Raw genomic sequence first — 13,464 nt, 5'->3', positions numbered from 1 at the left:
GCAAAAAGACAATCAGAAAACATCTTTGTCAGTTTGATAACGCATGCACCGCAAAAACTCAAAGCAGGGACACAAAAAAGTGACACAAAGTTATGAAAACAGCTACTGTACCTGTTAGTGGCGTTTGAAAATAGGGTGAGCTTGTTTGGTTAATTGTAATATATCAATATCACATGATTTAGGTGTTATACTGTTAGCTTAGCCTTAGTCTTTAGCCGGTTCCGTCACTTTTTTGTGCCCCCAGACACACTAACGCTGTGTGGTCGGTTTCTGCATCTGCCTATCTTATACAATCCACCCCACCTCCACCCTGGTGTGAAAATGTAGAGACTGCAATCCTGTGTGTTTACAACAGTTACCTTACACCACTAAATGTTTTATAAATATTTCCTATTTTTGTGCTGTGTGAAACCCCTCCATGACAAAATTAAAAACATACACACAGACAGCAGTGTTTTGTGTTGTGTTCATCTGTGTGCTGCTGGTGGTTTTGTTCCACACAAAACAAAAAAAACAAGCATTGTCAGGGTTCAATTTGACATGGAGGTGAGATGTTCAGCTAAAAATGTTCTGTCTCCAATGAGCCAAATTCTGAAATAAGTGTGTAAGCAATAAAAAAAAACTGTAATAAGCAACTAAAGTGAGTTTACCCTCCATTAAATTCCTGGTGTCAACTCATTGTCATAGCAGCAGTATTTGTATCTGGCAGATGTTTGGATTGCATTACACCAGCCTTCCTAATACTGAGTACTGAGAGTGTGTTCTCATGTGCATGCGTGCCTCTCTGTGTGTATAAATGTGTGTGTGTGTGTGTAGGAGTGTGCACACGCTGGTTTTCCCCCCTTGTGAGGAAACGTAAAACTTCTTGGTGTGTTATTTTTCTCCCCACCGTTTGTTCTTTTGATCTGCGTGTACATTATCTCCAGCTCTTTGAATTTCAATTTCACTGTCATGTAAGCTCTTTTCATCACAGCCGACGGTTGCAGCTCTAATAATATTCAACTTTTAGGTCACAGTGGAATGCTAATTAGATTGCTATTTTAATTAATATGTCCCTGCAGGTTTCCGTATCAAATCAGCTTTAACACAGTATCGTGCACTTTGAGCCAATAAATTACAATGAAACCCCAAAATAAAACCACTTCAAAAAAGGAGGATTTTAAGGTGTACAGGAGCAGCGCTCATTTGAACTGTGTTTACATAAATTGCTTATTGTTGCTTAATAAACTGCACAATATTAACCGCACTGGGGCGCGTTTGAAACTGTCTCAATATGGAATAATGGATGTTCCTATTTTCTGTTAATACATCCATACATGAACCTGCTCACAAGTTAAAAGCTTCGACTTAGCTGGTTATTTTCAAGGGCAGTGCAGAGTTAAATGTGCTTTAAACAAGAGGGAAACAAGTGCAGGTTGTAATATTACAGAATGTGTGTGTGAGAGAGCACTGCTGCTGCTGCTGCTGGCATTTAAGGACTTTAGAGTGCGTTGCTTTCCATCAAAGTGTCATTTATGTGTCAGCATTTTCTCTGTGTATGTGTGTGTGTGTGTGTATGTGTGTGTGTGTGTGCGTGCGTGTTGGCAGGGGTCCCATTTATTATGTTGAGAGGGAACAAAGAGGCTTGGGATATGAGCACTGCTGTATTCCTCTCATAATCACAGGTCATTTTGGGGTCCAGTGTTCAAATTGCTTTACTTGACTGGAAAGCATACACACACGAACACTCAGATACATACAAACACACATACACGCACACTCAGACACAAATCCAATACCAATACACACACATACAAATGATGCTGTTGCTCTTCTGAAAGGTGTTTAGTTGCACTGATTTGTCTTTAACTAGTCTCTTTATCATTCATAACAACACAGTGCAACACCTGCACATAAAAGCATTGTGTTAATCTTTAATTGTTTACTCTGGCTTTAATTGTCCATATTTTTCTGATAAACAAAAAATTCTTTCAAAAGTTAGGTTTTTGTGCAGTTCTGTTCACTTCAATTACGCTCGTACTAAATCTTCATTACTGCAAACTTCTATCTGGACCACGTTCACAACCTACGAGCTACTTTCTGCACACCCTCCTTCAGAACGGGGAGAGCCAGGCTTTTGCACACTAACAAAAAATTGATATTCATGGATGGGGAGGAGGGGGGAGAAACTATTTGGATGTTTATTATACTTTAAAATGAAGTGATTCGCATTTCACTGCCTGCGAGGTAATTAATGTGGGGAAATCTTGAATTAAAGATGTAAATCCTGACACTTTGGCAGGGGGGCCGGTAAGGGACAGTGGTCTCCAAGGTCTAGATTATTCTTAGCGTATACCAATTAACACCATGTATCTTCTTTTATGTTCACTTCAATTAAGAGCCTTTACAATTTTTAAGTTCTTTTCTTCTCAGTAGTTAGAGAATGTCAGAGAGACTGATCAAAGGCATTAGCTGCCGTCCGCGCACCATAGGTAATGCTGCTTTGCATAAAGAAATCTGCATATTGCTAAGAAGGTTTTCATTTCAGTTTGCATGAATTACAGAGCCAGAGATGCTGTGTAGTAGATGGAGATGGGGAGGTGTGAATGCACTCACTTACACAAAACACGGCAGACAAAGCATTTCACTATTGAATCATCAAACTTCTTTAAACTGGAGAGGATTTTGAGTTTGGCGTCGCAGTGACTAGACTAAAACAAGCCGACACCAGTTGAATCAATCTGACTTTTTGGGGGGAGTATACCTTCCTGTTTTTGGATTGTAAAAGGGGGATTGAGGTTACACAAGGCCTCTGTTACCAGCTGTCGCTCACTATTAAGAGTGTTAATAACACTGAAGACTGTGTACAACAATGTTAGCACCCAATAACTCCAGCTCCTGAGGTAATCACGCCCTGATTTATGTGGGCGATTTTCGAACAACTGTCTTGCTTGTTTTCTAGATCACCCATCTTTTAATAGGCCTGCAAATCAGCCCTCTCCTGTAGTCCACTGCTTTTCTCATTTGTTTTTCTGCTCTGTCTTTCCACCTTATTTCTTATTACCTAGTTACAGTATAGGAGGGGTTATTGCAGGGGGTCAAATGAGAAATCAGATAATCCACCCTGCACTCAGGGATCTCTCTCATTTCCTTTAGAGAAATTCAGTATAAAAAACTTGTTGTCTGTGCATGTATGAATACATTTCAGGTTATTAGTGCATGCGTGCGTCCGTCTGTCTCTGCACGGCTGGTGTTGAAGCTCACAGCGAAAAACAGATGCAGGTAAAACAAACAAACAACCTGTTTGTCTGTGATAATCACTGCTACTTAATTCCATTACACTGTCAGCCACCAATAAATCAATGAGCAAATGAACTGACCGGCTTTCAGAAATAGCCATCCACTGTGTGTGTGCATGTGTGTGTGTGTGTGTGTGTGTGTGTCTGTTTTATTCTATTGATGTTCCAGCAACAGGAGTTCTGGAGATATTGAATGCTCTTTAAGCGAAGTGCTGACATCATAATAAAAGGCCACCGCGAACTGGCCGGCTGTGCGGTTTGGGAGCTTCGGGCTAAAGAGACGGACGGCCTCTGAAGAAGAAGAAGAAAGGCAATCTTCAAAGTCAATACTGCAACCAAGTGCTCTATGTGGTTGCATTTACTGCACATAATGAATCTACAAATAGCCTCTTACACAAAATACACACAGTGGATATAGTAATATAAAGGAAGGGCATGGGAATGGTGCTGTGGTCAGAAAAATGACACAATAACTGGGATGATAAATAATGTTTCCAGTGTTTCTATTGCACACTAATAATACCTTTGACTTGTTTTTACATTTGTCAGTTCGACTGAACTTTTTCCTGATCCACACACACACACCAAAAAAAAAAAAAAAAAAATCTAGATCTGTAATATATATTCAAATTGACATTGCATAGAGTTTATTTTTAAATCTACTCAAATGCACTTTCACCTCAGTGAGTGTGCATCTGTACCTGACAGTACATTTAATCCATTGTTCGTGACTTCATAAAAAAAATGAAGGGCTGGCAAATTCAAACATCAAAACATTAAGTTGGGTGCTATGTCTGTGTAGCTGTGTGTTTTCATAACCCAAGTGTCTCAAAGCATTATTAACAAAAATCTTTTGCTCAGCCTTGCATTTCCAGGGCCAATGAAAGCAGCTGGAGGAGGCTGCACCGCTGCTGCTGCTGCTGCTGCTGCTGCTGCTGCTTCTGCTGCTGCTGCTCCAGAGCACACGCAGCACAGACAGCCATCTAGTGTTGGAAAAAGAGCACAGCCGCGCATCCAGCAGAGGTTGGGAAAGCACTTCATCGCAGCTCCCATACAACACGTTTTACACCTTCTCTCGGTTTTTTAAGGGGCCCACAAATGAGGGATGTTTTACAGCTCGAGCCGACGGACAGAAACATATCACAATGAGCTAACAAAGCCTGGATTAAGCACCAAGTTATTTGTTGTGTGACATCATTACAGGCACAAATTGGAGGAAAAACGCTCACGTGCTTTTTGTACTCTGGAATGAGGTACAGGAGGTACGCTAATGGTCAGAAATCTATCTTTTTTCAGCCCACACCCCAACGCACCCCGGTTTAGCCTAATAGCTAGCCTGCTGCAGGAGCTTAACCTCTCCCAGAGAGGGGAGTGAAATAACAAGGCATCAGCTCCTGGAGACTGTGTCCACCTCCTTTTTACGAGGAACCTTTCCTCACATTCATCTAATTTCGTAACCCCGTTTGCTATATCACAGCAAAAAAAAAAAAGAAAAAAAAAAAGTAATGTTTTCTTTAATGAATGCAACCCAAATAAACAAAGATTATAAACAAATGTGTGCTATTGTGTGCACATTGGGAGCATGAATATGTATTTGCTGAGCGTTCAAACAAAGACACAAAGGGAGGCCCAACCTGTTGTCGGCTCAGCCCCTTTTTTCCCTGCTGTGAAAACCCTGCTCTCTTAATAATCACACATCATTATGACAATAGATGTTAGGCAAAACACATAAGCCACGCGCAAATCACACGAGGAGACAGAAGCACAAGTAGACAAACACACATAAATACTGTACACCATGCGTATAATCACAGCCTGCTTCACATTATGTGTGAGCTTCTAAATTTAAACTGTTTACAATCCAAAAAATGAAATAAAATTGAATTTTTCCCGTTTGTCCCCTCCTTCTCCTTTGCTGCTGTAAAGGTCTCTGCCCCTTGACACACTCACACACACACACACTTGTCGGCCTGCCTCCGCAGACTTATCATCTAATTGCTTTTCATTGATCCTGTCCGATCAGGTGCCTAATGTTCATCCTTTTCTGACACGGTCTCGCGAGCACTTGTGCCAGTCCTAATCTGAGAAGTGTGCATCCTTTTCAGTGCTCATAAAACACCCAGACACACAAAACGACGAGACAGCACAGGATTATTTTCCCACTGTATGAACCGGTTCCATCAAAGCTTCTGTGATGGGAAACATTTTTTTTGCATGTGTGTGTTTTTGCATGTTCACATGATTTGTCCCAGCTTGTTCTCAGTTGTTCCCATGCTGACCACATGACATTTTGTGTTTCAATTTCTTGCGTTAAATCTGTCAAACGCATCGCGGGCATGGCTGCAGGCACAGACCGGCTTCAGTACCTATAGGACAGGAAGAGGGGGTCTGTGTGCCTCGGACAAGTAGAGAGCACAATAATGAGTCTGTTTATTTTGGAGAACAGACAGCGAGGCTCATCCTGTAAGGTGAACCAGATCAAGGATTTGGGACAGAAACCCCAAGCTCCTCCTAAAGATTAAATGATGTCAGCATCAGAAGTGAAGGCCAATGTGTGTTGGCAGGCGCTGAGCTGGGCTTCTGAGAGATATTACAGTTTGTATGACTATCAATGGACACCATATAACTGAGTAAAAAAAAAAAATCTCTCTCTTTTTTTTTTTATAATACCCTGAACCTGGACTACAGCCATAAGCCTGCACACTGACACACTCTCTCACACACTCACACACACAATTCATCTGTCTCCAAGGAGCTGTATCACAGCATTGGTTTAATATGCAGGCCAGTTCTTGGTGGTATCAGATCAATGGAGAGTTTCAAATCAGACACAGCCGCTGAGACAGACAGAGCAGACCATCTTTGGCGCACATTAAGAGAACACTCTCTCTCCCCTCAAGATCATAGTTATTCTTTTTTTGATGGGAGCTATTGAGTAAGACTCAACTGTCTTGTGATGCTCATTAAAAATATTAACTTTAAATGTTGAGGGTTTTTTCAACGTCCCAAATTGTGGGATTGGGTTACTTTGAAAGTAATGGTCTAATTACAGTAACTTAATGTGTTATTACACTAACCCATCGCTGGAAAGATCTGAAACGGTAACCTTGACCGCTTTGTTTCCAATCATGGTGCACGGCTCTTACAAAGGCCAAAATCTGCTTTTAATACTTCTCCATTGTTCCGAGAGCAACTCTAAGAATCTGATCTTGTGGTGCATTTCAGTCACTTAGCAAACATTTTGTTCACGTTATGTTCTTGATCTGCAAATTGCTTTGTTGTGGTTTTAAGGAGACGGAACACAACTGTAAAGCTTTTGCAACTCTATTCAACCGTTTGGGTGTCTCAATCAAGACTCTCGCTGGTATAGTTCCCCCACTTTGTGACCTAAAAACAGCTCACCTACATCTTCCGCTCCAGTTTACCTTGTAGTTCTACTGATACCAAATCCAAGAAGCTCCTGATCTATTTATCTCACTTCATGTACACCCACATATGTGGTATAAGGAGGCAATCATCGCGTCGACTCCCTCCGAGCCTTCCCCTGCCTTTTCCCGTGCATTATTCAGTCTTTTCCTGAAGTAACAGCCGCCCTCTCTACATGCAGACACGCCGACCACTAACACGCCACACTAATGTGATGTAAAAATGAATGATGAAATTCAAGGAGGCCAAATGAAAGAGAAACCGATGTGTGTTTGTGTGCGTGCATGGCTCTCTCTGTGTGTGTGTGAGCAATGTTGGCCCTGGTGTAAGCTTGTGCGTGTGTTCAAAGGTGAGGCCTTGGGTGATGGAGAATAGGATTCCCTTACCTCCAATAAGTACAGAGGAGGATAAAAGCCAGCTGTAATGACCTTGGTATAATGAAGGCCTTGCTGATTTCCATGATTTTCTTGCTTTCATGCCACGAATCTGCTATTCCATAGGAGGGGCAGGAAGGAAAAAGAGAGAGCTTTGTCTGGCCAAACATTAGCAGCCAACAACATTTGCCCAGAATCGAACACAAAATCTTGTTCCCATGTTCAAGTCATTATGTAAACGATTATTATCTAGAGGCAAATTAATAGATGAAACACATTTTTCATAATGGGCCGGTCGTTTTTTTTTTTTTTTTTAGGTGACTAATTTACGTGCAATTTCCTTAATTCACAAAGTTATTTAGAGAGTGATGTAATTCTTGTTTCTTTTTATCTTGAAAGCAAAGGCAGCATGTTGTCTAGGGCCGCTCAGTGCAGCTAATATGGCACAACGAAATGAAAGGCTTCAAACAAGCTTTTCCACTTGGAGCTGATGTAGTGCTGTGGCCGACCTCCAAATATGATTAGACTGCAGTAAACACAACAATAGCAAACAATAAACAACTGGTAATTGGTGTCATCTTCTGTTCCAACAAAATCTTTCTTGATTTGCTATGAATTATGAGCATTAATGTGTCTGAGCGCCATGCCCCTCTGAGGATATCAAAAAGGCTCCCGCTCCGTCTTGATGGGCCTGTCTCATTAAAGGAGAAACGAGAGGCCAATGTGGGAAAGTGATGTACAGTACATTCATCTAAATAACTGGCACTAGCTCACCTCTAATTCATGCTGTCTGCGTGCATGATATAAGATGATTACGCCCGCGTGGATATTGTGTACATGTGTGTGTCTGTGTGTATGTGTGTTTGCAAGGAGAGAGAAACTGGGAAAGGTGTAGCCCTGAAGCATCCCAGGTGAAGTGTGCCCTCTACAGGCAGCCGTTGCACACTCTGCATCCTTGTGCATCAACAGTACTGTAGGTGTATCGATACTAACGTGATGGAAAATGAACTGATATTGTACAGCACATCAATATTTCGTGCGAAAAAAAAAAAAAATCATATGCAACGTCACTTATATCACATTATATGAGTCTGTCATGTATCTACGAACACAGAGGCATGCTCACCGCCATGGTTTTTTCTGCTTAAGTTCTCCAACTCCATACATGCCACCTCTTTCATTAATATGTGATGAGAGAGAAAATCTCCAAAGACCCCAATAGGCAGAGGCATTGTTTCTCTTTTAAAGTCATCTCAGATGGAAGGAGCAAACTTCAGAGCCTCAGTGAAGTGTCTAATGAAAGAAGTCTCCTCCTCTGCGGCTCCATTTCGCACGGCGTATTAGGAATCTAAATGTTGACTGAAGACAGTTTGATTCTCCGTCTGTGATTTTCTTAAGGAGTAGAAACACTGTAGCGTGTTTACAGTGTAGCCATGAAAGAGTTATGAGATGGCTCATCACTACCTGATGCCATTTTGGGAGGCGGAAAGTGAGGTTCACGCCACGGTTCATTTGAAAACCATATCAAACAGAAAAATGTTTAAGACCAAGATCAAAGCCATTTCTGGTCAAAAATATCGCTAGACCTGCAACATTCTTGTAAAATTGCTGCTTTATGCTAGCACTTATTTCAACAATGTCTGGCTATTATTGGAAATCAGACAGAGAGAAGGAATATCTACAAATCTATTCTTTCTGTTAACTTCCCAGCAGCCGCGTGTGCACTGACGCTGAGATAGAAAATGGCAGCAAAACTAAAAGTACATCTCAGGACCACTGTGCGGCTCTGGTACCGCAGCTGTGAAACGTGCAACTGATATCCGAGAGTTTAAAGCAATCTGTCTTGTCCTGTGTTGTTTATCACGATGAGTTGTTCAACAAAGTAGAGACATCCTCAAAAATAATCTTTTAAAGGTTTGGAAGGCTGTGAAATTGAATTTGAATGTTTTATTTTGTATATGAGTTTCACACAAAGGAATGTGTGCGCCCTTGTTGAAAATAAAGAATATTTGCTTTTGCCACATCTGCTTCAGATTATTATGAAGCTGCAGTTTACATATAAGAAAGTTGGTGCTTGAAATATCAAGTGGGATCACGAGAAGTTTCTTTGTCTGGTAAGTTTGTGTCATTTAGAAACTAAGAACAAATGGTGTAGCTACATACCGAGTGACAACATGTATTAACATAATATAATATTACCCTGCTTATAATAAAACTCTCAGTTTCACCAACAGATTGCATTGTTTGAGCAAGTTAGCATAATTTCCAGGTAAAACTGTATCCAGGCGTTTCAACTGAGGAGACATTTAAATGTGCATATTAAAGTGGAGTGTGGTATCTAACATCTCAGTAGTGCTTCTTGACTTTTTAATAGATAAACAACAGACTTTCTATAGTCTAGGTTCTCTGCTCCTGGATCAGGTTTGTATTTAGCACTTTTTCCCCCCAAGTCTGGATCTGAGAGTGAGATCACTGGAGAAGATGACATCATGTGGACCTAAATGCTCACCCCTGATCGCATCAATAATTACTTTTACATTGATAGTTATCTCAACTTCTAAACGCAACTGTTATTGTGTTACTGATGGAAGTTTTACTTGGTTGGTCTGATTGGTGAGGATATTGCAGTGGTGAATTTTTTGAGTGGTTAACATAGATGACTTGCAGTGGTATCTGTCCATCTAAAGAATAACTCACCGCTTAAAACACAATAATATGCATTGCATTCCCTTTTTAAATCTCAAATTTACAAAATACCAAAACAGTATGTGACAGTTGTTTAGGGGGAGACTCTAATAAACTGCGGAATAGTATATTTTAACAAACTTATCACCCAGTTACAACTTCAAAGTCTATTTATATTTATCCACAATACATCCTATCAACTTAATGACATCACATCCTCTTATATATTGTATATTTAGATTAATGAAAGTCAGATGATAAATTTAAAAGCCTAAAATTCAGTTCCTAAATGATGTTGCTTTTATTTCCTCTATTTAATCTTAAAATGTGAGTGACCTGAGAAAGAAAATCAGTCCCAAGACACAAAGAAGTAAGAGACAAAGAATAAACTAAGATAGTAAATAATAATACATCAACTAATGAAGCTTTAAATCACCAGTGGAAATGTAAGGGCTTCCGTTTGAGGGCAGTTTGCAGTTCATTCCCTTTCAATGGTGCATAGTAGGCTACTTGAAACCATGTCCTGCCAAGATTAGTGTGAACATGAGGGATTTCAAGGGTTAAGTAGTTACTGGATCAAGTACTGAGTACTTCAACTGAGAGGAGAGATGTGAGGTAGAGTTTTATAAATTAATGACGTCAGTCGGTTATTTCTCCCTGACTTTACGAGGTCCAACCCATTTGGAAAAGACATAGAAGACATTTGTTGGATATTAAATGACTGCGGTTTGTCTCGTCTCTTGACAAAACGAGCTCAAACATTGTTATCGCCAACGTGTAATCTTTATGTCAAATTTAAACAGGGGTTTGTATTAGAGAAGCACTTATTATATGAAAACCAAAATTACAGATCAATGTAACTTTAAGTTTAGCAACACCAGAACCCCCCTGGATCACTTGAAGAGCTTGACAAGGAGTCAGAGGTGCGGCAAACCTTTGCAATGACAACCATCTGGGAGACCAGTTTTAAATTTAGTTTGAATGAAAATATGTGAGCGTAATTAGTCATAGGGAAAAGTGCTTGCCAACACACTAATTAAACCATCCATCTTTGTTTAAATGAATTCAGTTATTACAGCTGGATAACTTAAATTTGGTTAAATCGGCTCTGTTCTTGAATAATGTTCTGCCTTTGTTTAAGTTATTTATGTTGCACTTCATTTGATTAAACATATGAAATTTAACTCTGTAAATTTAATGAGTGAACAAAGTTGTACCTAAACTTAAACAATGTGAAACAAACTGAAACCTTAAAATAACCATGGCCCTGTTGCCTGCTCTACTATGTGAATAGAATATGGTACCATCCAAATAACTCTCTATAGCGCATAGCTACAACACAACACTTTCAACTTTATTCACTCTCCTTATTAGAGCAGATTGCTTATCGCCTACTTCACAGAGCGCCCATATAGCATAGCTGACAGCAGTAAGGGAGAGCTGCACACATGAACTCCTCACTAACACTTTCCTACGCTAACCAGCTGTCCCCCTGTGGTTTCAGCCTCAGCCAAACCTTTGAAATGTCCTTCAAGGCGTGAAAAAACAACATGCACACTGCTTTGGGTAAAATCCTATTTGTACACTGTAATTACACTTTGAAAAGTTGCAAAGTTTAAAGTTTCAAGACCTTCACTTTTTCTCTTCTCATTCCTGATATTGATTAGGCTCTAAAACACATGTAAGGCTCGCTGTTCTAAAGAACAAAAAGGTTTCTCATTACGTGCTGTGCCTCAGACAACTTTGAACGTTTCAGATTTGATTTACTGGTGTTATCAAGGGAAGCAATCAGGAGAAGTCAGTCAATAATTTTCACCACCATACAACCATCATTAATTTGCTCTTAACAAAAAGGCCACAGGCACTTTGAGCGTGTGTATTAACGAGAGAGAGATATGGAGTGATATGTGACCTTAACGTCCTTCATGCTGAAAATACAGAGAAATATAAACATAAACAATCAAATCCATGTCAGGTGAGTTTTGTTGACTCAAAATACAACTGTGCGATGGTCTTAATCAAGGATTTTCATTCCTTTCTAAAGAATTATCTTTAAAAATGCATCTACTGTAGTACTACCATCCTCCATGTGATGCCTTCAGCAATAAATAATCACATAACAAAATGTGAAAAAAGGAATGGAGAAAAAAAAATGCTAAATGCTTTTTTAGAGTTTTAATTTGTTATTGCTCAAAGGGATAGATTAGTCTAAACAAAATTTGTCATGTTACTGGCAAAATTATAATTACCCAGGAACATTGTAGTCACAGAAACTGCAATTAAGTGTTTTTTTTTTTATGAAAACAATTCCATGTGAAATTATTATTACACCATTAATTCCTGACCCTGTGGTTATGGAATCTGTCATTTTCATGTCACATGTTTGCCACTCATATTCAGTCAAAATGTGTCTTCTCATCTCCTAAATATGTATTACATTAATATTTTGGTGGCTGAAGTCTCCCTGGGTCTGGTAAACAATAATATGCAGAGTGGGAAAGTCCCTTCCTGCTGAAAACAATCCACACTGTTTTTGCTCTAAGTGCCAAATATGGTGCCAATTATTTAGACTGACCTTTCCTGGTGTTGCTTGCTTTCTGTGGTTGGAGGTGCAATGAAGGAGCCATGATGTCTTGGACCACTCCCCCCCCCCCTGCAGTAATCGATGAGGATGTCCAATTCCATCCACACCAGGTGCCCAGGCCAGCTGCTTTGTGGAATATGGGTATGAGGAGAGAGAAGAGAGTAGGAATCAGGCCCAGATGTGTCATTGTTATTCATGCATAGAAAGTCAGGATCAAGTTCATAAGAGGCTAAATTGAATACACAGGACTGGTTTCCTGGAAATGAGTGCTGTGTAGTGATGGCGAGCTCCAGTTTGGACTGTGCATTGCATAAAACAAATCAATCATAAATTAACAACAACAAAAAACTCTGCAGATGATAAATAAGTGGGAAACAGTGTATGAATATAATTGTGTTAAACAAGGTCAGTATTCCTGAGTGACAACTCCCACGTCATACATTTTATTAGGGCTGCAACTTATGATAATCTTAGTTATCGACTAATCTGCTTTTTATAATGTTGATTAATTGCTTTGTCCATAAAAAAAAAATAATAATAATAGAAACAGAAAAAAAATGCCTGCTCTATTTTCCAACAGCCCATTGTAATGTCTTCAAATGCATTTCACTTTATTATGATGTAAGACAAAGAAATGCGTCAAAAACTCACATCCAGGGGAGCAGAACCAGCAAATGCAGTGATAGCCATTTTCGCTTTAGAAAAAGACTAAAACTATCATGATTATTTGATTGTTATTGTAATTTTGGTTATATTTTTCAACTTAGCAGTTGTCATTGCAGCTCTACATTTAATATCAGTGTCTGTTTATTTATTATGTAGCTTGAGCTCAGCTGTACAATTTTGTGGTGAATTATTTGAGGGGGGCGGGGGGTTCTTCGTAGGAGTAGGCACCTGATATTATAGTAGGAGTAGTGAATAGTTGGCTATATTCAATGTAGTAGGCCCATAGTATATTCAACCTCGCAAGGTTTCAGAGTGAAATGCTGTCAGTTTTTTTTTTATTGCAGTATTCGCTTTTTTATTTATTTTACTTATTTGAAAGCCTGTTTCTTTAAACCTCAGATTAAATCGCTAAACGGTATATTACATATTGCCAGAACACTTGTTGATAACC

This window comes from Trachurus japonicus, chromosome 21 (genome assembly GCF_045865225.1).
Source record: "Trachurus japonicus isolate A0001 chromosome 21, Traja_1.0".
Classification (NCBI taxonomy): Eukaryota; Metazoa; Chordata; class Actinopteri; order Carangiformes; family Carangidae; genus Trachurus; species Trachurus japonicus.
Note: the sequence above shows the minus strand (reverse complement) of the source record.